Here is a 21,812-nt window from a genome sequence, read left to right on the forward strand (position 1 = left end):
TTGGAGCTCTCTGGGATAGTGGAAGGTGTCCCTGCCATGGCAGGGAGTGGAAAAGGATGGGCTTTAATGTCCTTCCAGCCCACACTATTCTGGGATGATCTCCCACAGCCTCAGGCAGTGCAGTGTGTAGCCTACCTAGGGCCAACCTTTCTTGTTCAAATACACTACTGATATTCACCCATATTGCTTTGATTTTGGCATCTGGCCTTTGCCACCTCTGCTTGGAAATGGTGCCACAAGACCATTTTGTGTCAGCAGCTTACCAGGTGACACCAGGTGTGTGTCTCTGCTCAGATGTGTCCCCAGGACTCTGCCCCTCCATCTGTCTCTTCTGATGGACCAAGAAATACACACAGCTTTTGTAAGCCCACAGAGTGACTCTCCAAATTCATATTTGCAGAAAGACATTAATGTTCACATGTGGTGTCAGAACAAGATAAGTGTCTGTGCAATTAAGAAACAGCTGTTGCTGGCAGCTTGCCCCAACCAGTCTCAACAAGGAGCAAGACAGGTAGCCTGGTTTTATCAGACTCTGGGATCCCTTTCCAACCACTCCTGTGTGTTCCCAGCAAGACAATATATCAGCCTGTAGGAATGGCCCCTTGGTTTGGGGCCAAAATGCAAGATTAAGTTGTTCTGAGGCAGCATGCACTGTGGCGAGGACAGTGTGTTTCCCCAAACAACACCTGGCAGCAGGGATTCAAAACAATGCTGAAATCAGGCCAATCTAAAGATTTGCTGGAGCTGCTAGTGATGCAAAACGAGGACAGGTGTGGCCATATTTCCAAAATTGCCCACGGCCAGTGTTTCAGGAACTTGGCAGCACCTGGCTGGGACAGATTTTCTAAGGAGGTCAGCACCCAAGATGTGGAGCCAGCGTGAAAACCCATCCCAGAATATCTAGCAGAGAAATACATACCTTGAGAGTGGCACAAATGTTACCCCACTGCACCAGGAGCAAGGAGACCTCAGACCCTTCTGCAGCCCCTGGACACAGCCAGGCAGCGCTAACGACCTCTCCTACTCCCAGCCAGAGGTGAGTGAGGAATCTCTTTGAGTTATCCTTGACTCAGCTTGTGGTTTGACAGCAATTCTTGTCATTTCTTGAAAAATACCTGTGCAACTCCTTTTCTTTTTCTCTCCTCACCTTTTCTCATTTCTTTCACTCTTGATTTTTTCTGTAGTTGGCTTTAATTTCCAAAGGGTTATTTGTGTTGTGGTGTGGAGCATTCCCAGATGATGCTGGGAGCTGCACAGACACCTCTGTCTGTCCTGCTGTCCCTACCCAGGGCTCGGGCAGGGTGGCAGCTCCTCTGAGCCAGAGCAGGATGCCCTGAATGCAGAGTTGCCTCCAAACCGCCTCTGTCCAGCCTTGGGAGAGGTGGGAGTTGGATCCCAGCTCTTGCCATGGTTCAAATTGGACTCAACCAAACCCAGACACCCATAAATTCTGGGAAAGTCTGGTTCTGAACTCTGTGGCTTGGACTCTTCTTTAATTACAGGTCACTGCTAAAGCTGGTTGGAAAATGTTAAATATGTTCTCTGCAAAAATGGTTGTGCCGTTAAAATTTTTTCACAGATTTTTGTTCCTTGATTCTTGTAACTTTTTATTGAGGGCTTACATACATTTGGCTGTCAGTTTTTCCACTAAGCTTCCGTTTTTCCAACAGAGGAACAGATTAAATGACAGAAAATCAAAACCCTCCTCATGTGCATTTTTGTCCAAAAACTTGGAAAATTCCAACCAAAACAAAGAAGAACTTTAGCCAAGAGCCATTTTTGTCAACGGAGTGCTCTGTGAGAAGCCAAATTGAAACCAGCCCTGGACACAAAGCTAAACTGGCTGCATCCACAAAGTGCTGTGGGAAGGAGTTATCCCCAGCCCTCGCTGCTCCCTAATCCTGTGCCCAGGGTGTTGTCCTTGCTGAGAAACCCCACTGTGCAGCTGGAGGAGCTGCAGGAATCCCAGGAGGGATTTAACCCTGTGGCTGTGGCACCTGGGGACATGGCTCAGTGTTGGGGAACTCAATGGGCTTGGAGGGCTTTTCCAAGCTCAGTGATGCCGTGATTCTGCTGTGTTCCCTGCCAGCTCCTCCCAGCCTGTGCCCCTGGCTGGTATCTCCACTCCTTCCCTGTCTTCAGGGCTGGAGAAAGTGCAAGTGCTGCCGTGGGCAGGACAGTGATCCAAAGGGACAGGGATGGCTGTTCCTGGGAAGTGAAGGGTGTGGAAGGAGAATTTCTGCAACGCCTCAGTGGAAAAAAAAATTAAAAAAAGAAAGCCAAGTGTCTTAAGCAATGGTGCTTCCTGCAGAGCCAAACAACAGTGAGGACAACCACCTTTGGGAATTGGTGATGTAGAAGAGCTCTTCTACCAGAGGAGGAAGCAAGGAAGTGGGAGGAAGCAAGTCAGCAAGACAGGCCAATGCTGCTAAGCAGCCTGGCCCATTGAAGTCTGCATTTTATTATTAGAATCATTATTATTTGTATTGTGGCAGCATCAAGTGGCCCCAACTGGAAGAGAGGCTCATTGTACAAGGCACTAAACAAACATGGAATAACAGACACTCCCTTCCCCGTGGGATTTGCTGGCACAGAAGACACACAGAGGACCACAGTGGACAGGAAATTGTCATTTTATGGCATTTCTTGTGAGTGTAACGGCACCTCTGTGCTAAGGACACTCTCCCACTACCCTTATTCCCATGGAGGGCCTGATGCAAAACCTGGTGGAGTCAGTGGAAGCGTGGACACAACTCAAACCAACACTTATTTGTGCTCCCTTCCTGCCTGTCTGTCCCCACAGCTCCTTCATGTGCAGCAGTTCTGGTTTCCAGTCAGCCCTGACTGGATACAGATGCAGCCTTGAGACGGGAGGGACATGTTCACACTCCTCCTGGAGCTGGCAAATCTAATTTTAGGTTTGTCAGCCTTGGTTAAGTCCTTTTAAAGGCTGACCCAGGAGGGAAAAGCCAACTGTGCAGCTGTGCAGAGGCCACGCACAAGGACCACAAGTCTCTGATTTCCCCAGCCTTCAGCTTTATGAACGGGGGATTACTGCAGCAGCCTTGGAAGGGAAACTTGAGATACATCCAAGGTTGACAGATCTCCCTGGATTAAGGTACTTGCTTTAAAAATCAATTTTTTTCCCTATATGTAAGTGGCTGGGACTCACTGTGTGCATCTCCAAGGAAAGTGGCATGGGGAAGCATATTCTCCAGGGACTCCAATTCTGAAAGACAGTCCTTGTGCTGCCAGATGTGTGATAAAGAATAGCTCCAATTTACTCCGTTTTTCATGCTTTTATTTTAGTCAGCTGACTGGGACCAGAAGTCCAGGCCTGGCAGATGATGAGCACTTTGAAATCCATTTGAAACAATGGGGGCTGCAGAGGGAGCAGCTCCACACCAGTGGATGGTGCTTAAGGGAGGCATCATTCTCTGCTTCCAAAATCTTATGGTGGGTCACAGCAGCAGATTCCTTGCCTGCCCATAATCTGGCTGCTCTTGGACTCACACAGATGATTGGAAATTTCCAATGGTCCCGCTGAGCCTGACAAAAAGTCTCTGCATAGCCCAGCTGAAAAATATAAAATGTAGTGCTCCAACACTGCTCCCTGTGCAACAAATGGGAGTTTTGCCATTTGCCACGGGCAGGATCAAGGCTGTTGTTGATGGAGGTGGAACAGAGATACTCAGATCTGAAGGAGGAGAAATGAAATGTGCTGTTTGAACTCCAACCTGTGTCACTGCTGAGTGAGGAGCTGTGGGCCTTCAGTCTCATCCATGTGTGGAACATGTCCAGGGGTCCATTGCCCACTGGTGTCCCCAGAGGGGTGATACAAGAGCAGGCAAACACAGCAGCTTGTGCCCAGGTTTGTGGCAGCTCTGAGAACAGGAAACTCTCTAGACAATTGTTCAGAGAGGTGTAGGCAGGGCACCATTTGCAGGCAGAGACTGAAAAGCAAGAAATCTTTTCCAGCCCAAAGTGACCCCAACTCTTTTTGTTGTGTGCAAGGTATCTTACCTTGTCTCTGATCTCAACAATGCTTCTTTTTCAGAGAAAGGCTTATTTTGGCACTTAAGCATCAAAATCAAGCACTCAGCAGTCAAATTCTCAAAAGTGTAAGTGCTACTGAGAAGGAAGGATGCTCAAACGTTCCCATGCGCCTATGTTACAGTGTTTTTCTCTGCTCTGGCTCTGCAGAGTTTTCCTCCTAGGACTCCTGTCTCTTTCCATGTACCAACTTGCTCAGTGAGCCATTATTCACCCTCTTGCTCTTCCTGGTTGTGCAATGTGAGCCCCTGTGCCTCACTCACCGCTCACTATTCAAATCCTGCTCCGAACACAGAATTATTCATTTCCTTGGGAGCGTTCTTTGGGCACTTATGACAGACAGTAGCAAATTTTATTCTTCACATTGCCCTGTGAGGTGTGGGGGGTGGCATTTGCTTGGGTTCTAGATGACATTTGAGGCAGAGAGAAATCATGTTTAAGGGTACTCACCAGCTCTGGGTTTGGACACCATGTGTGAGCAGTCATGGTCCCTTGCAGTGCTGCAGCTTCTTAAAGCCCCACTGTCTTCAGATCCCTCAGGAACCTGGTGAATGCAGAATGCATATTTAGTGATGATCTGGGAATCTTTTATCCAAGTGGCTTGCCTAATTCTGCTCAGAAATTGTATGGCAGAGGCAAGGATTTGACAGACATTTTTTCCAGGTTGGTTTTCAGCTGCATTAACTGGTTCTCTTTCTGATTTCCTCCTTAATTCCCTACATGCTTCCCATCTCCTGCAGCAAATGGAGCAGGAGCTATCAGGTTATAGCTTCCATCACCTTGCAGCCTTTATTCACCTCTTAATAAGGTCTTGCCTGCATGCTGATAGAAGGTGAGGAGACAAGGACGTGGCAATAAAATTGGTGATAAATGTTTTTGTGGGGGCCACAGTAAATTGACAGACAGGTCATCAGGTCTGTGTCTTCTCTGGTTTCTTCTGGAATGGTTTCACTTGAATTAATCTAAATCAAAAGAGTAAATAAAACCTCAAGGCAAACCAGACTATGGCAGGCCTTTGACATGAAATTTTTGGCTCAAGTGATGAAAGTTTGGCAAAGATTTCAGCAAGCCTTGGCAGCAGGGCAGAGCTGCAGCACCAACCCTGAGAGCCACATTTGACTGCTGCAGTGACCTCATAGCGTTTTGCAACCAAAGAAAGTGAGATGAGACAGTGATATTAAAGGTATTAAATCATTAAAGATTGCAGGGTTGGTAATCTGTGGTTCAAAGGCTGGTGGAGATGCTGGAGATAGGGCTGAGCACTGCATCCATCAGCTGGGACACTGCTGTGCCTGGGGCTCTTGGCCTCTACAGCACAAGATTCCCCAAGAGAAAGCTGGGCTGAGGCTCTGCAGCTCTCCTTTCATTTCTTATGATGGATTTCTGGGTGTGGAAGTAGTTTAGAACTAAAATGGAAACCCTCCCATGCAGCTTTTAAAAATAAACAGGCTTTAAAGGGAGAGCTCTGCTTGGGCAGAAGTGGGGCTGGCCTGAGTCAGGGACTGGTGGTGTGATCACTGAAGTGAGGGGTAGGAAAGGAAAGTGGAACAAGTTCTGCCTTGAAAAAGGCAATGGGACTCAGGGAAGAGGATGTGTTTGACATGGGGGATGGAGTCATGGCAAGGGGAGCATTTCAGTGAAGAAGGAAACACTGCTCAAGAGATGCTGGTAATGTGCCTTGGCTGTGTGCTCGTGCATAAACCAGAGAAAAGTTGGGACACAAAACTGGCATGTGATCGGCAGGAAGGGTTCTCCAGCTTCAGGATTTAAGCTCATTACCAAGCCTAAAGCAATGGCTCTCTTTCTAGTGAAAAGTACTAATCACAGAAATCCTTGATCCTGCAGATCCAAAAAAAAATGGAATAACCCCTTCAAGGCTCTTCTGTGCTCCCCTCTGGATGGGAAAACACTGCTCAGTTCAGCTTTGCATCAGCACAGCTCTTCCCCCAGCACATCCTTTGGGACAGGTAGGAATCATATCCATCAGTTCCTTTTCATTGTTGGGCAATAGGGAAATTTTCACCACTGGATATATATTGCTCTTAAACTTTTCCTCTAAAAAGTCTCCTGTTTAGAGAACAGAGTAACAGCCATCCCTTAATATAATATATTTAAACATCATGATAAAAGTCCTCTCTGGGGAATTTGACAATACACTATTCCACCAACATTATAATGGATGGTTTTCTTCTTTTAAATGCCTTGCCATTAAAGTTTAATGAGCAATACTTACTTTCATTCTAAACTTATTTTTCTCCTTGACAGATTGGATACTTAGTTTGGATTTGTTAACATTGCTGGTCATAAAAATGTCTGCTTCAAATAAACTGATAGAAACTGTCCTTAGGAAATTGGGCTTTGATGCCTTATTTGATTTCCATGGCAAAGTAAGTTCATATTTCTTTTTTAGAAAAAGTGAGGTACTCTACAGGAAAAGCTGAGAACCTCATGCCCCTTTTTATTTGCCTGAAATTTCAGTTTATATAAATTTCAGTTTTTATCAATTTTTTTCTGTTTATATCAAATTTCAGTTTATGTTATTTCTGTGTAGCTCAGAAAAGTTCTAACTCACACTGGACTTTTGAACAATGAGGGGGCATTTGTGGAATTTCTAATGGAGCTTTGACTTTCTCTCTTCTAATCCTTTAAGAATAGGTACCGAGAATAACCAGAAATGAAATTGCAACAAAAGCTCACGTCTTTACATCAGGGTTATTTATGGCATCACACATCTTAACCAACAGTCTGGTTAGTGTCCTTCACAGTGTTTCCAGTCCTCATGGTTTTACTTTCAATCTCACAATATTACTATTTCTCTTTATTCTGCAGTTTCCTTCCAAAAATTTATTCTTGCCATAGATTTGGAAAGGGAAGGCTCACCTTATGAATTCTCATGCTTCAAGACAAGTAGGCGTGTATTTTGAGCCTTAAACCAAAAGAAGCTGCAAAAAAGGAGGGATGCACCTGGCATGATTTTTCTAACATTCAATTTGTCCTTCCTCTGGCATATTCAGACTCTCTTGAAAGAGTCTGTGATCTTGACAAGCCTTGTGCTTCAGGAACAAACAGGGAGGAAAATCTCCTTGACCCCCTTAGTGCCTGATGGCTGAGAGTGTTGTTAAGAGTTACAGCAGAGAAACAGAGCCAGTGATTCAAAGGCTTGCAAGAAATATTCACAGGGGGGACAAAAATGCTGAGCAAGGACGTTCAGGATTTCTTTAACATCATTTCCTTCCAACAGCTGCTGTCGTTACCCTCTGCTCCAGAGCTGAGCTGCAGCACCTACCAAGGAGCTTTTTCCCAGCTCAGACAAGGGCAACAGGCAGTTGGGATTTGAAGACACTGGCAAAGAAAAAAGCAGCCCACAAATAGCCGGTAGAAAGCCCTATACCAGCGCAGCAAACATTTCCTAATTTACTGCAATGCCAGAAGATGAGTCACCCCAGTGTTCCTGTTGCATAATCTTCCCCAAAGCTCAGGAGAGTGAAACCAGAGAAGCAAAGGTCTCGCTGGGCTTTCAGTGACATTTATGTTTAGACTGAACTTTCAGTTAGGAAAGTGTGAGTTTTTCTCTGATGACAAAGGAGGGGGAACCGATAGAGTAAGGTGTTCTTTCGGAAATGATAAACTCCTGAGTGTACAGATTGTCATCTCCCTAAGCCCCCAGCCAGAGCACGGGCTCCTCTGCCCTTCCTGACTTCCAGACAGGTCTCCCCATGACCTGTTCAGCCTTGCCTGGTCCCCGGGGAGCACAGCTGGGCCCTGAGAGCTGTAAAACCCCTCCAGACAAAGCACGGCCATCCCTCAAGGCTGGCTTAGCTCAGGGAAGGATCGTGGGGCTCCCCAGACCTTTCGGTGGCTGCAGGAGGGCTGGAAACTCCTGACACGTGTTTGCTGTGCCTCAGCATCGTGCCGTGGTAGATCCAACCCTTCCAAAGCAGCAGGATCTCCTGGCATGCAGGGAGCCCCGGGCACATGCACAGCTGTGCTGCCTGGGCAGTCACCGGGGAATTCCACCTGGGAGAAGGGAGTCAGACAGGAGCACGCAGCAAGGCCACTGCTTCAGAGCCCCTGAAAGGTGTTACTTATATACTACTGTGTATTTTGGGGTCTAATCCACTTTTTATTCTTTAAAATCAAGTCAGGTGAATTAGGAAATGCTGCACATCTTCAGAGAAATGTCAGGCTGAGGGCTGCCTTCCTGCTGGGCTGTGTTATCCTGGGTTAGTGCCTGGTGCCAGGCATTTTTCTGTGCTGATTTGGTGAATGTTGTTTCAGAGGAGCTGGAGTGAGCAACACAGGAGTCCTCCACACCTCAGCAACTTTCTGCTCTCTGTTCCACCAGAGTGAACCAGGTTAGTTCCTCCTTCTGGGCACCATTACTACAGGCAATGTAATTTCTTCCCCTCTCTGATGAGAGTAGAAGAATTTCCTTTATTCAGCGAGACAAAAAAAAAAAAAAAAGGCGCCAAATATTCTGAGGGTAGTTTTGTTTTTCTTAGCATTTCTGTGGGATTTCCAGGGCTATGTTTCATGTCCCCCTCCCTCCAGCTGATGACCTAAATGAGCTGCCGATGGCCAAAAGCATTTGTGGAGTACTTGTGTGGAAGAAATGCCCTTTTGGGAAGGGATGGGAGCTCCTGAGCACAGCCTGGGCTCTGCAGATGCTGGCCCTGGTTCAGGCAGAGCCATCTCCTCCCTGCAGCAGGGAATTTCTCCTGCTGGCTCCTACCCTGTGCTCTGCCCTCTCACCAGGTCTGGATGCACCCTTTGCATCCAAGCATGGATCAAATGGATCAAACAATCCACGGGCTTGGCCTCGAGGAGGAGAGAGGGAGATCCCCAGGTGCTCAACAACAGCTGCTGGAGAGAGGCATGGGTAATCCCGAAACTAAAGAGGCTTTAGGGTTTGAGAACAAAAGGACACAGCGAGGGCAAGCTCAGTGCCACGGGGAGCACTGAGAGCCTTGGGTTAAGCTCAGTGAAATGAAGGTTCCTCACGTTTTTCAGCGGAGACCACAAAGCCAAGAGGCAGCTGCCTGTGGCTGAGAGAGGCTGCCTGACTCACCAGCATGCCACCATGGCATGGGAGAGTGCAGGGAAGCACAGCTTCATCCCTCTGAGCCAGGAGCAGGAGCCCTGCCAGAAAGGGGAACAAAAACTCATCAACTCAACCACAGCTGTGGTAGAGAAAGGAAGATGGGGTTTCACAGCCTCTCTGCTCGCACATGAGGGCTGCACAGCCCAGGGAGGGAGGGTAACCCCACACTGCTCCCAGCCTGGAGCTGGGACACAGCCTCACACCATTCCCCCGTGGAGCTGAAGGCTTGTGGTTTTGGGTAAGGATGGGGATGGAGCAGGCAAAGGCATTGAGGCATGGCTGCCTCCGACATCCCTAAAGCCATTACATTAAATGGAAAGTCATCCATGAGCAGAAAACACAAACTGGGTGAATTGTGGAGGCACAGGTTCAGCTGACAGCCTGAACAGAGAGCAAGGGCCTGTGGTGGTGCAGATGATACTGTGATTGCTCTGATCTGCTCTGTCAGTGGCACAGCAAAAGGGAAATCATGAATATACAGGGATTTAGAATCTACCTGAGAGGCCATAATTCCTACCTTGAATAATTCCTGTCACACTCTGCGCTGAAGGTTCTGTCTAAGGAGAGCAGCTCTCCAAAAGCAGGATTGTGGCACAGCTCCCTCAGAGGTACAAAGTGGTTTGGAAATGATGGGGGTACCAACCCAAAAGGAAACTTTATCAATCCTAGATATTCTGCATTAAAATACTTGTGGAATTTTGGGAGGGAGGAGGGAAATGTCTTCAGAGTTGCTGAAGGACTGATCATTTTCAGTGCTAAGCTTGAAGCAGGTGTTTGTGGCCAAGTTATTAAATGGTTTCTAATGGAAAGGCTGGCACCACCTTAACTGCAGCAACAATGGCAGGGGCTGCTGAGGCTCTGGTGCTCAAAGCAGCTGGGGCTGCAGAAATGGGAAACAGCCTCTTGTTTGTTCCTCATTCTGAAGCAGGGAGGGCATATGTGCCTCCCGTGGCACAGCCCCTTCCTCTTGTATCCTCTAATCTGTGATCTTCAATATCCTGTTTTAACTGGAAGTTAAGGTTTTAGCTTCATAAGGCTGCCTACAAACTGGGAGGATGAAGCTGAAGCAGGGCATGGATGCACGTCAACTTCAAAGTCCTGCAAAACAAACACGTGTTCAAGTATTCACTCAAATCCATTCTGTATGAAGGAAAAAAAAGTATAAAGATGATTCAGTGTTTCGATCAGCAAAAGCAGATTTAAGCATACACTTAATTAATTCAGAAATTTTGTGCCCAAGGGCTGCTCCAAAAGTGTTACAAGATGTTCCTTTTTACAGAAGATCTTTTAGAGATTCTCTTTGCAGAGTCTCATGTTATTCTATCTTAATTCATTACAGGCTAGACTTTGCCACCTCCATTAATGCAAAACCATCCCTTCATGTCGAACTGAAAATAGCTAAAAGCAAAAACCTACTTTAACCCTTAAAACAAGCAGGTACTGTTACCAGAGAGGAGGCTGTGCCTGTGCTCTGTTTGATCTGTGCTAACTGGGGGCTGTTCAGGCCTGGGACATGCCTTGTTCACTGGAAATCAAATTGCACCCTGTCATAACAGTCTATTAACAGCTCTGAATTTCTGCAGAGTTTCACCTCTTTGCTAGAAGATAACATTTCTCTTTCCTCCCAAGGATAAAATAGCTTCCTTTCTTGCAGCCCTGCATATAATGGTGCTATTGCTTGACAGGGATGTCAACTTCCCTTGACTATTAAGGAGAGGGGAAATGTCTTTGTTACACATTTCTGTTCTCCTTTCATCCTCTTCAGAGAGGCCCCCAGCTCAATCTAAACAAAATAAAACCAGGGTATCAGTTAAAAACAAAACCATTTTGAAAACTCTTTGATCTCCCTGGCTTCCTGTTAAATATACAATCGACTGTTTCTCCACATCCTTGACCACTACAGATCTGATTTTCTCTGCAGTTTATATTGACTTTGGCACCACACAAAATTAACATATCATTGGCTATAAAATCTCTTAAAGGCAAAGAAATCCAACCCCTCCTCAGCTTCACCTTTGCCTCTCTGTGTTCTCTGCTTTTCAATCCTGCCACCCACCCTTCTGTTTGTGTACAGGGAGCCTGGGGCTGGACCCTGTCTGTTGTCAGACTCCTGTGTGTGACTCCTGTCTGTCCATCAGCCCTGTCCCCAAGCCAGCATTTTTTTTTCCCTTTGGGAGGGTGACAATGGGTTGATGGGAATGGGACGGTTTGCTGTCAGTTTTCTGCTCCTTGAATTTATCTCAACTGTCCAGTGTTCATCAATTTTGGTGCATTAATGACTCAGACAACATTTATTAATGATTTAGGCTGAGGAGGGAGTTCTATCTGATAGAGATGAATAGATTGTAAGGTATTTAGGTCTCACTGTACTTGTGCAAAGCACTGCACATAATCTATGGAGTTCTACAAGTAGCAACAGGAAGTTTAATCCTCTGTACTGGCAAACTGGTGACTTGGTCTCTTCCAGCATTAATGACACTGAAGAAATACAAAACGTTGTAGCTTTCAGGACTAACTGCTCCATTAAGTGTAGCTTTTTAAGCAAGAGAAATGTTTGCACACAATGGAAAGACACATAATGCTGCTCCATGCACACATCAGATAAATTGTTCTGTAGCTTTAGTGACAGCAGAGACAAAAGGCTCTGTCTCCCTCATTGTAGCAGCAACATCTGGGTGGCTGCCTCCACATTTCTGCCCTGACTTGAGGCCTCTCCACATCCCAAAAGCAGGGAGGGAACATTGTTTCTCATTCCTCAGGTAGCCCCAAAACGGGCCAGGGCCCAAAGGGGCTGGGAGGGTGGGATGGGTCTGGGTTTTGCCATGACAGCACAGAAATGGGAACTGAGTTTGCACACACTGCAGGGAGATTTGCTGTCACAATAATGGATCTCATGGGGCTTTGGGTGGCTGATCGGAGAATTATTTCACAGCTTGCCCCATTTCCATTCTTGCTTCAGAGGTGTTTTATAAAATGAAACCAATACTTTATAAAACTAAGCCAATAATTCATAAAATAAAGGGCCCAGAATATCCAAATTGCTCTGTAGAAGAGTCCCTCGGGTTACCAAGTACCAACCCAAAGCAGAGCAAAGACTGAACTCTCAGTTCCCATAAATCCATTCAAATCCTGCCCTGCACTGAAGCAGCTTTGGGATCACCCTGCCTGGCAGAGCTCTCCACACCTCAGTAGCAATGGTCCTTTTCAATATTCTCCTTCCATCAAAGCCCCAATTGATGATGAAGAAATTACATTGATTTTGGGTGTTCTTCCCAGCTTACAGCCTCCTCCCCCCTCCTCCCCAGCCCCCTTTCTACAGCCACCATGGAGATCTGGAGGCTTCAGACCCAGGAGATCCTCAGGTCACAGCTCAGGAGTCTTTGAGGAAAACTCACAATTCTCAGAACTGGCAGTAACCTAAAAACAAGCTGACTCATTTCAGACATGCCTCAATCTCCACCTCAGCAAGCCTGGTTAAGTTCTTAGGAAACAACCCAGAAAGCAATGCAAACCCCAAACCAGAAACCAGAGTTGCAGACAACCATCTTTGCAAATTTAGTTTCTAACCTGGCTTCCTTTATTTTAGGAATGGAGCAGCTCTTTGGGAAGTTCTGTGAACCCTTTGGTTTGTCATGGCTGCTCCTGGGCAGTGATGGCACAGGAGGTGAGGGAATCACTTCTGAGGCAGCTTCCCTAAAAGAAAGGTCAGCCACGAGGTCACTCCCTATGGACCAGAGCTCAGGTATGGCACTGTCCATTAACCTTTATCCAGCAGCTCATTCCACATCCTATAAGTGGGGAGCATAGTGAAATTTCTGCCTAAAGTGATCATTATTAATATTTTCTGTATTCACTTGTTATAAAAATATCCTTACTTTCAGGAGTTTGCCTACAAAGGTTCTGGGCTTACACCACAAAATGATGCAATATTACAAGGGATACTGAAATATATACATATTTTGAAATGTGAATGTGTGTGAGAAAGCAAGGAATTGATGGACATTTAATAACTGGGATACAGCATTCTGGTTTTTTCAATCCAAGGACCTTCAAACTCTCCACCAGCCAGGGAAGCTGTAGCTGCCCCACCCCTGGAAGGTCCAAGGCTGGGTTGTAAAGGGCTTGGAGCAAGCTGCGATAGTGGAACGGGATGAGCTTTAAGGTCCCATTCTGGCATTCTTTACAAGCCCTGATTTCCTGCCTGTGATGGGTTTTTTTGATCAGGTCCCCTAAAATAAAGAAGCCAGACCTCTTTTCCCAGCTCCCTCATTGCACCAGAGGCACAAATTACATTTTACTTTCTGCAAGCTGGGGAGCTGCAAACAGCTCTGGTGCCTTTGGGGTAGGCGGGGAAAAGAAGTGTGGCTGATTCTAAATAAAAGTTACTGTCAGATCAACCTTGATAGCAGATAATGGCAGTGATCACATGGGAATAAAGACTCAGGCTCTGGTTTAATCATCACTCCCTATCAGCTGCACTGATGCAGTTCTGCATGACTAAGTCAAATAAATGTTAGGTAACTGAAATGATCTCCTTGCTTTGCACTCCCCCCTCCAGTACCCACAGTTTGTTTCGGGGACTTTGAAATAGGGAAATCTGTAAAGGACATCTATAAGTGCTGATAACAAACAGGACAGGGTTTTTGTGAAGAGGTAGCTGAAGTTAAGCTATGAAAGAGATTTCCAGAGGCAAGAAATAGTCCTAAGGTCATAAAAATCACGTGTGCCTTTGAAAATTTCTATCAAGGCTGTACCCAGCTGCCTAAATTGGCTTCCATTCACTTCACAGGGTCTCTCTAAGTGCTAGAGCACGTGATCTTCAATTCTACTCCCAACAACTTGGGAGGGGAAAGACCATCAATATTGAAAAAATCACTTTGACACATTACAGAAAGCCCTGTAACTAGTGGTGTGACATTTTCATTTTAAAAGATCCCCAAAATCTCGTATCGAAACCAACAGGAGCCTTGTGCAGGCTGCCCTGAGGTTTGGTTTGAAATCTTGATCCAGATCCAAGTTATGCTGGTTAGTTTAGCCTAAAAGAAAGAATAAATGTGTAGGATCCTAATGTGTTCCAGTAAAGCAGCATCTTTAATTTGTTCAGTATGTCAGGTAAATTAAAAATTAATAATTAATTGGACTTTCTCCACAGCTCTGGTTTCTTTTGCAATGTCCCTACCCCTCAGGAGCTGACTGCAAGCTCACACAGGTGATGTTCCTTAAATCCTTAACCCCCACAAGGACAGAATTGCATCAGAACCTCCACTTTCAGCTCACCTCACCTCACCTCCTCTCATCTCTTACCTGGGCCAAGACAAGGTAGGAAACATGAACCCTTTGACACCCAGCAGAAGCTGAAGGAAGGAAAGAACATTATTATTATTATTATTTTAATTTATTTGCTAAATTTCAGACCCATTTGAACAGGTTTCACTCAGGAGTTTTCAGTATTTGAGTTGGTAATTCTGCCTTTAGCCCCCATAGCAAGGACTACTCTGTGTATTTAAACTGAATTTGATTTAAGTTTAGTTTTAATTTAGGGCAGCCTGCCCAGATTTCTTTCCCCTCTGCTGACAAACTTGGCAATGCTTTTACAGGGCCCAGAGAGCGTTTCAGCCTCTCTTGCAAAGAGCCTTCACACAAAGCACTTTATTTCCCCCCAGAACAAATAAACAAGGAGTAAACATCCCTCCTCTTACACACACAGAACATTTCCTTGTCATTCTCTTCCCATTTGTGCCATTTCTACTGCCCAAGTGGGACTTGATCTTTATGAAAATGTTATGAAAAGGCAAAGCTGCATTTTTGGAATAGTAAGGACTCAAAAGAAAAAAACAAACCCAAGGTTTTTTTTGTATGTTTGCATGCACAGCTTGTGGACTCTCTCCAGTTCAGCTGTGTTTGAGGATCCCAACAGTAAAGGGACTGTGCTCTGTTCAAAATGCAGTGAAACCCCTGGAAGGGGAGAGCAGGCAGATTGGGGTGGTTTGATTTCCCCCATTTTTATCTTGAAGAATGCACTTTCTTGGGTTACACATTAAACTGTCAGGAGGCAAAATCAACACTTGGGATTCTACAGGGAGCTAGAAACATTGCTCCACAGAGCGTGGCCATGCAGAGCTTCTCCCACAGATCTTCAAGTTGTTTCCCTTATCTAACCAAGCTATGTATAAATATTAACATATTATTCATGGGCAAATAATTCCATGCCACTCCTTGCTGCTGCCTTAAAGAGTATTCTTGGTTTAAGTGAAAATGACAGTCCCTTTGTGAGGCCTTCAATGCATTTTAGGTTAAAAGAATTTAAGAAAAAAAAAGAAAAGAGAGAAAGGGTAACTTAATTAAGTAAACCTCAAAAATGAAGAAGTGGCCTTTAACTGTTGGTTTTAATGTAGGGGAGCCACCACCACATAAAAACTACTGACTAAACTCTATAGTAATAGCAATTAGTCAACTCCCACTTGACTTGGGTGAGGTAGGGCTGGGATCCAAAGGATTTGCTCCATGCTGTGTGCATGGATGGATCTTGTGAGCAGCCTCAAGCTCTGCCCAGGTTCTACACAAGTCTTGGCCCAAACAAAGTCAGGCACAGGGTTTGAATGTGATCAGGATCTTCCTGCAGTGCTGGGGGGTCAACTTGGCCAGGCTGGTTTCTGTTTTCCAATACTGGTGGGACTGACCCCTTCAATACAGGTGAATTTTTTCATTAAAATGTTCCTTGAGAATACCCCTTGTGCACAAGGAAAAGTGTGTTCCTCCAGAAGAGGATTCTTCTTGCAGAGGGCCAGACATGCCAGCAGTTGTGGACAAGAAGCCATTGCAAGTGGAACATGTGAAAACAGGAGCCTATTCATAAAAAAAATTATTTATATTTACTCCTTTAAAGCCTTTGCTCAGGAGCTTTTTTAAAGTTCAGCTGGATAGAAAATGCCCACTTCAAAACCAAACCAAAGACTTTAACAGATGTGCCCTGGCGAAGAAAAAGGGTGCAGACACAGCACAGAATTCAGAAAGGACAGACAGTCATATATGGACACGGGAAAGGCATCTCAAGTAAATGTTTGTGGCTGGGAGCTGGAGTTTTTGTGTTACCTGTAATGAGCCTCTGGTTTTGGGGCCTGGCCTATTCCTCTCTTTTTTCCTGACTGCAGCTTTTGGTGCTCTTTGTACTACAGCAGACAGGGGAATCTCACCAGCACCTTGCTCCCTCCAGCAACCAGGGGAGGGATGCATCTCACGAGGAGAACTGTCCCTAAAACTGAGAGTTTGGATTTTATTTCTTAGCCATACTTAAACCCCATGAAATTCCAGGTTGCCAGAGTGGGACAGGGCCATGTTTGTGTGTGTGTGCAGTCACACTGAGAGCAGCCTAACAGCAGCTCCTCGTATGCAAAGTCTGGGCAGGGCTGAGCTTGCAGGTGCTGCCTCCTCACACCCGGGTGCTGAAAATCCTCCGCTGCATCCCTCAGGATATCAGCACATCCCACTGGGAGGCCACCCTAGTGACAGTTTTATCTCCAGCCTAATTAAAAGCATATTAATTTCACGCTGTTAGCACATTTGGAAAGATTAGATCAGGCCTTATCCCAGTGATTGTGGTTCAGGAGAGGGCTCAGCCTCACGAGGATTTTGTGTCCCTGTGTGTCCCCTTCCTGTGCTCTGACAGCCATGCAGGAAAGAAACTGGAGTGTCCTCATCAAGATGTTTTATTTTCTCTCATGACACTCCAAAACCAAACAAGGAAGTGTCCTCCAAACTATCACCTCTGTCTCCCTTCACACATTGGATGCTTGTAAACTGTGCCAGGAGTCCCCATGTAAGATCCTATTAAGATTTCAAAGCCAAGCCTCTGAAAAGAGGAGGGAAAAGCAGAGCTGGGATTCTCTATGAAGGTGTTTGTGAGGAAGGGCCCTGCCTGGAGGGATGTGCCATAAGGGGTTTGTGAGGAGAGCTGTGCAGCCCTGCCCAGCAGGATGTGCTGAGTTAGTGAAGCAGAGCTGGGATTCCCTCTGAAGGTGTTTGTGAGGGGGGCTGAGGGGCCCTGCCCAGCAGGACGTGCCATGCCAGTGAAGCAGAGCTGGGATTCCCTCTGTACCCTCTGGAGATGTTTGTGAGGGGGGCTGAGGCCCAGCAGCGTGTCCCATAAGGGTTTGTCAGGGGGGCTGAGGCCCAGCAGCGTGTCCCATAAGGGTTTGTGAGGGGGGCTGAGGCCCTGCAGGACGTGCCGTGCCAGTGAAGCAGAGCTCGGCCGCTTCCCGTGCAGCTGCGAGTGCCCCGAGCAGCCCCGACCCCAGGGGAGCAGCCAGGGCCCCCCAGCTCACCACAAACACCCCCCGAGGCCCAGGCTGCCTCACGTCTCACTGAGACATGGGGGAAAACTCACATTTCCTGGGAGATCACTTACCTGCCTCAGCCTCAGCCCTGCCCTTTCTCTCTCTGCTGAGACCTGTAGAGTTCATAAAGGAAATAACGAGGGAATTGTTATTTGCAGTGGATAATTTCAGTTCTTCTTCAGAGCAGCTCTGTTCTGTGCCCCACATGGGCCATGGGAAGGCTACTCAGAGGTGTAAATCAGAATCAGAGAGGTTTAGGAGTGCAGGAATGGCCTGTCCATGGCTCTCCAGGGAGGTCAGCTCCAGTTCAGGAGCGCCTACACAAATAACTGCCAGGAACTGGGAGAGTGTTTTAGAAGGATCACTCTGGACGTGCTGCTGCCTTGTATTTTTTCCTTAGGCAAGAGGTGCTGCCGTGGTAACAGAAAGGATTCTGGCTTAACTAGAAGTGGTTGTGTGCTTTTTGCACCACTGAGCCTCTTGGAACACGCAGGTGAATTGGCTTGTGTGCATGAAGCATTAGGAATTTCCAACAAAACAACTTTTTATTGTGTGTGCGTGTTTTCTCATCTTCAGAGAAGAATAGCTGTGGTACCCTGCAAGGATTTGACTGAGCTGTGTATTTCACAGAGCTGACGTTACTGCTGAAGACATTAACTTAGAAAGGCCTCGCTTTTTTCATGACTCACGCCAGAAACTATTTTCCCGTAGGTTTGTTCTGAGTGATTAAGATAGGTTTGCTTGCATATAAATGCTGTTCTACACATATAGATATATATACATTACCTTCACCAGGGAAAGCTCCCACACTTTCCCTTGCTTATGCACATTATACATGACATAGGTTCCAAGTTAAATATCACAGCTCTCATTTACAAGGTAAGCAATGAAGATAACCCAATTTAACACTCCTCATTTTCAGTGCTGCCCATCTCACCCTTCATGGAGAGCACTGGACAAGAGGAGTTGAGGCCACCACCCTGTCTGCTGTGAGCTTCCCAGCTTGTCCACCTGGGAATTGTAAAATTCCACATACAGGTAGGAAATTACATTTAATATTTCAGCCAGTGAGGTAGAAATGGGGGCAGCACCTCAGAAGCTGCTTCTCAACCACTCCCTGATTTTCAGCCCAGCCACAGTGGCACGTTGGGAGCTGTTGGAGCAGGCAGCAGGCTCCCTGAGAGCCTGAGCCCAGGCAGGGAGCAGCGTGCTCTGGCCATGTTGCCTCCATCCTGCCTGTCCCAGCTCGCCCTGAACACCTTCCTGTCTGCCCCAAAAATCCCTTCCTGCTACTCAAAGGATGTCAAGGGAACATGGAGCACAGCACAGAGTAATTCTTCAGTCTCTGAAGCCGTTAAAAATATTTTTGATAAAGGTGCATATATGCAAGCTGAGCTCCAGTGAACACCTTCTTGTTTCTCATGCTAATTTTATATTGTTCCTAAAGCAGAGCCTGATTTTTCTCTTTGCGAAAGGAGAATTTTAATCCTGGTCCTATTCATTAATCATATCACAATCCAAGGTATGCAGATATTATTTTTCAGTAATTTTAAGGTGCTAGTCTGATAGTAAAAGGTTAAGAAATGCAAAAGAGCTGTAATGGGTTTGGGTTTTTTTCCTTGAAGTGTTTGGTTTCCTCACATTATTGCAGACTACATATATCTTTATTTCTCAGTAAGAGCAGACTGTGGCCCTGAACCTCTACAATTCCAAATACAAGCAAAGATAATGACTTTTTAAAAGTAAAGAACAAATTGTTCCACAAAAAATGAGCACAATCACAAAAAGAAGCATAAACTTCTCCTGCCTAGTGGTGGCTTCCAAGACGTCAGACATTTTGTAAACCAGCAATCGGATCCAGACCACGCAGAATTGGGACGGTCCTGCTTTTCCTGTTAATTTTTCCACTATGAGAGTGTCCAAAACTCTCAGAAATAAAGGATTACTGTCTAGGGGTTCAGAAAGTCATATTTTCATAGAACAGTTCTTTCTGACAGGTAACCCCAGCAAGCACACAAGCTGTTCCATTAAATGTCATGGCCTTAAGTTTAAAAATGTATCCCACATCCCAAGCCCAACTGTTTGTTTGTTTTCAGGAGTGTTTTCAGTGCTGCTGTGGCCCAGAGTTTAGATCAGTGGTTTAGCTGCCTACAGCTCATTTAGAGGTTGTAAGCAAGAGACCCAGTTTGGTTTAGTGTTTAGCAAATTATCTTCACCCTTTTGCCACTAAATCACTGTACAAGCACGAGAAAACCACTCAGCTCTTCCTCTCCTTCCCCTTATTCAAATGTACCCAGACCATGACTTGTGATATGACTATAAGGAGTGAAGATCAGCCCATGAACATGGACAGAAAATTCTAAAAGCTCTGCTGAACCAAGGTCACAGCATGAATTGTGAGTATAGAGATGAGATTTGAGTATTATCAAAATCTTTCTGGATGAAAAAAGCATGGAATGGTGCCCATGGTTTTCTGTCCAAAACAGCCAGAAAGAAATGCTGTTCTCCAGAACAGAAATCTGCTCTGAGATCACCCTGATGTAATATGGACTTAGAGGTCTGAGGCAGGTCCTTCAGCCTCTGGGCTTGCAAAATGTGCTGGGCCAAGAATTGAGAAAACAGAAAAAGATTATTTAACTTCACCCCATTTCAAAATGTAGTAAGAATGTATTTCTGCATTTAAAAAAAATTATTTAACTTCCCCATCTGTGTTTCACTTGGTTCACATATTCAAGCCATTTTCTGGAGTTGTGAACAACAACTTTTAAATCAGAGTTCAGACCCTTAAATAATCACAAACAATCAGAAACTTGGCCTTTTCAGAAAAACACAAATATACAGCAAGTCAACAGCACTAGCAAGTCAGTAACTGAAGCATCCTACTTTTAGTGTAAATAGTATCAGTAATTTTTTTTTTGCAGTGCTTTAGAGGTATTGAGGAGCTATTTCCTCAAACGATGTTGGGATCATCTACAGGGGTTCCACATCTTTGTACTTCAGGCATCTCAACCAAAGCAGCCAAAAACTGGGTCAGGGCAACAGTCCAAAATTTTAGTGGTGAGCCTCCAAAATTCAAGACACTCAGGGAATGCATGTTGGGGAATAATATGAGAATGCCAAAGGCAAAAAAAAGACATATTTAATTTGTATCCAATATTAATATTTCAAAAAATTGGTCCTGTCAGTTTGGAATAAAAGCCTGTGTTTGAAGTGCCTGTGAAAGCCTAGGCAGTTGCCTCAGAGCTCAGGCGCTGTCTGATGCCATCGGTTCCTGAGTTGCCACGAGGCACTGTGGATGGCTGGCTGCTCCAAATCCACAGGCACCGGGAGCTTTGGGATGCCGCTGTCGAGGAGTCTCCCCCTGGGTTACTCTGGATCCCGGAGTATGGGAATGTGGGTTGGCAAGAACCCCGTGTCTGGGAGCTGCCGAGCTGCCCCGTAGGCTTCCCAAATTCGGGCTTACCGCCGTCCCTTCTGATAGGATGGAGAAAACTGGGAAGTGCATCTCAGCTTGAAAACTCAGAATTCGGGAGCCAAGCCCCACAAAACTTTCACCCTGTTGCTCCTGGGCAGCTGCTGCAGGGAGATGAGATGCAGCTGGAGCTGGTAAAAGGAACCAGCCTGGTTGGGGGCACCTGCAGTGTCACCAGGTGCCTCTGAGACTCCTTGCTCAGCACCATTTTGGGGTAGTTTAACAGAGAACTGCTGCTTTGAGGAGCTAAAGTTTATAATTATATGTTTTTTTAGGACCTGGGCTGCCTTTCAGCATGCTTGAGACCGGGGAGTGTGACAACCCAGTCTGCCCAGTGATGGAAAGTTAGAAACTGGAAATGTACCTGGATGCCACCCTGAGTCAGCCCAAACCGAAGCATCTCTACAAAACACCTAGATGTGAACAAGCTGCTGTCCTCTGACAAAAATATTCCGTCTGAGAATTTCTGACCAGCTCCGGCGGTAAACACCTCCAGGGTGTCCTTTTTGTCTGATACAGGGCAAAAATTATTCGGGTACCTGTTGCTCTGGGTGGAAAGATGAGGGAATGGAATAGTAAATTAAAGGGGTTGGAACAAAAAGCAGCTGATTGTCTGAGCACGGCTGGCCAAGCTGCGTTCAGGTATCAGTGTGGGAATGAACGAAATGCCTGTGGCAGGGGCCGCAGCCACGCTGTGGACCCTCTTGTCCCCTTTCCCTCACTAAGCGGACTTTACACTTGTGGGGCTTTACACTTGTGTTTATTTTCCTGCCTGCCCTCGGTGCGGTTTGTCTGCGCACCTCTCCTTGTCCCGCTCCTGGGCTTTTCTGCCCTCGCCGTGGGCCCCGCGGAG

The 21,812-nt window shown here is 46.1% G+C and overlaps 2 long non-coding RNA genes across 2 annotated transcripts; both read left to right on the forward strand.

The window, feature by feature from the left end:
- The first annotated feature begins 12,744 nt into the window (after positions 1 to 12,744).
- Positions 12,745 to 18,468, forward strand: LOC115948241. The gene is made up of 3 exons (XR_004082085.1): positions 12,745 to 12,896; positions 14,307 to 14,473; positions 18,410 to 18,468. It is a non-coding gene; the product is annotated as an uncharacterized LOC115948241 (long non-coding RNA).
- Positions 18,460 to 21,367, forward strand: LOC115948242. Its single transcript, XR_004082086.1, has 3 exons — positions 18,460 to 18,525; positions 19,785 to 19,883; positions 21,235 to 21,367. It is a non-coding gene; the product is annotated as an uncharacterized LOC115948242 (long non-coding RNA).
- Positions 21,368 to 21,812: the final 445 nt, after the last annotated feature.

Source organism: Geospiza fortis, unplaced genomic scaffold (genome assembly GCF_000277835.1).
Source record: "Geospiza fortis unplaced genomic scaffold, GeoFor_1.0 scaffold2, whole genome shotgun sequence".
NCBI classification, from domain to species: Eukaryota; Metazoa; Chordata; class Aves; order Passeriformes; family Thraupidae; genus Geospiza; species Geospiza fortis.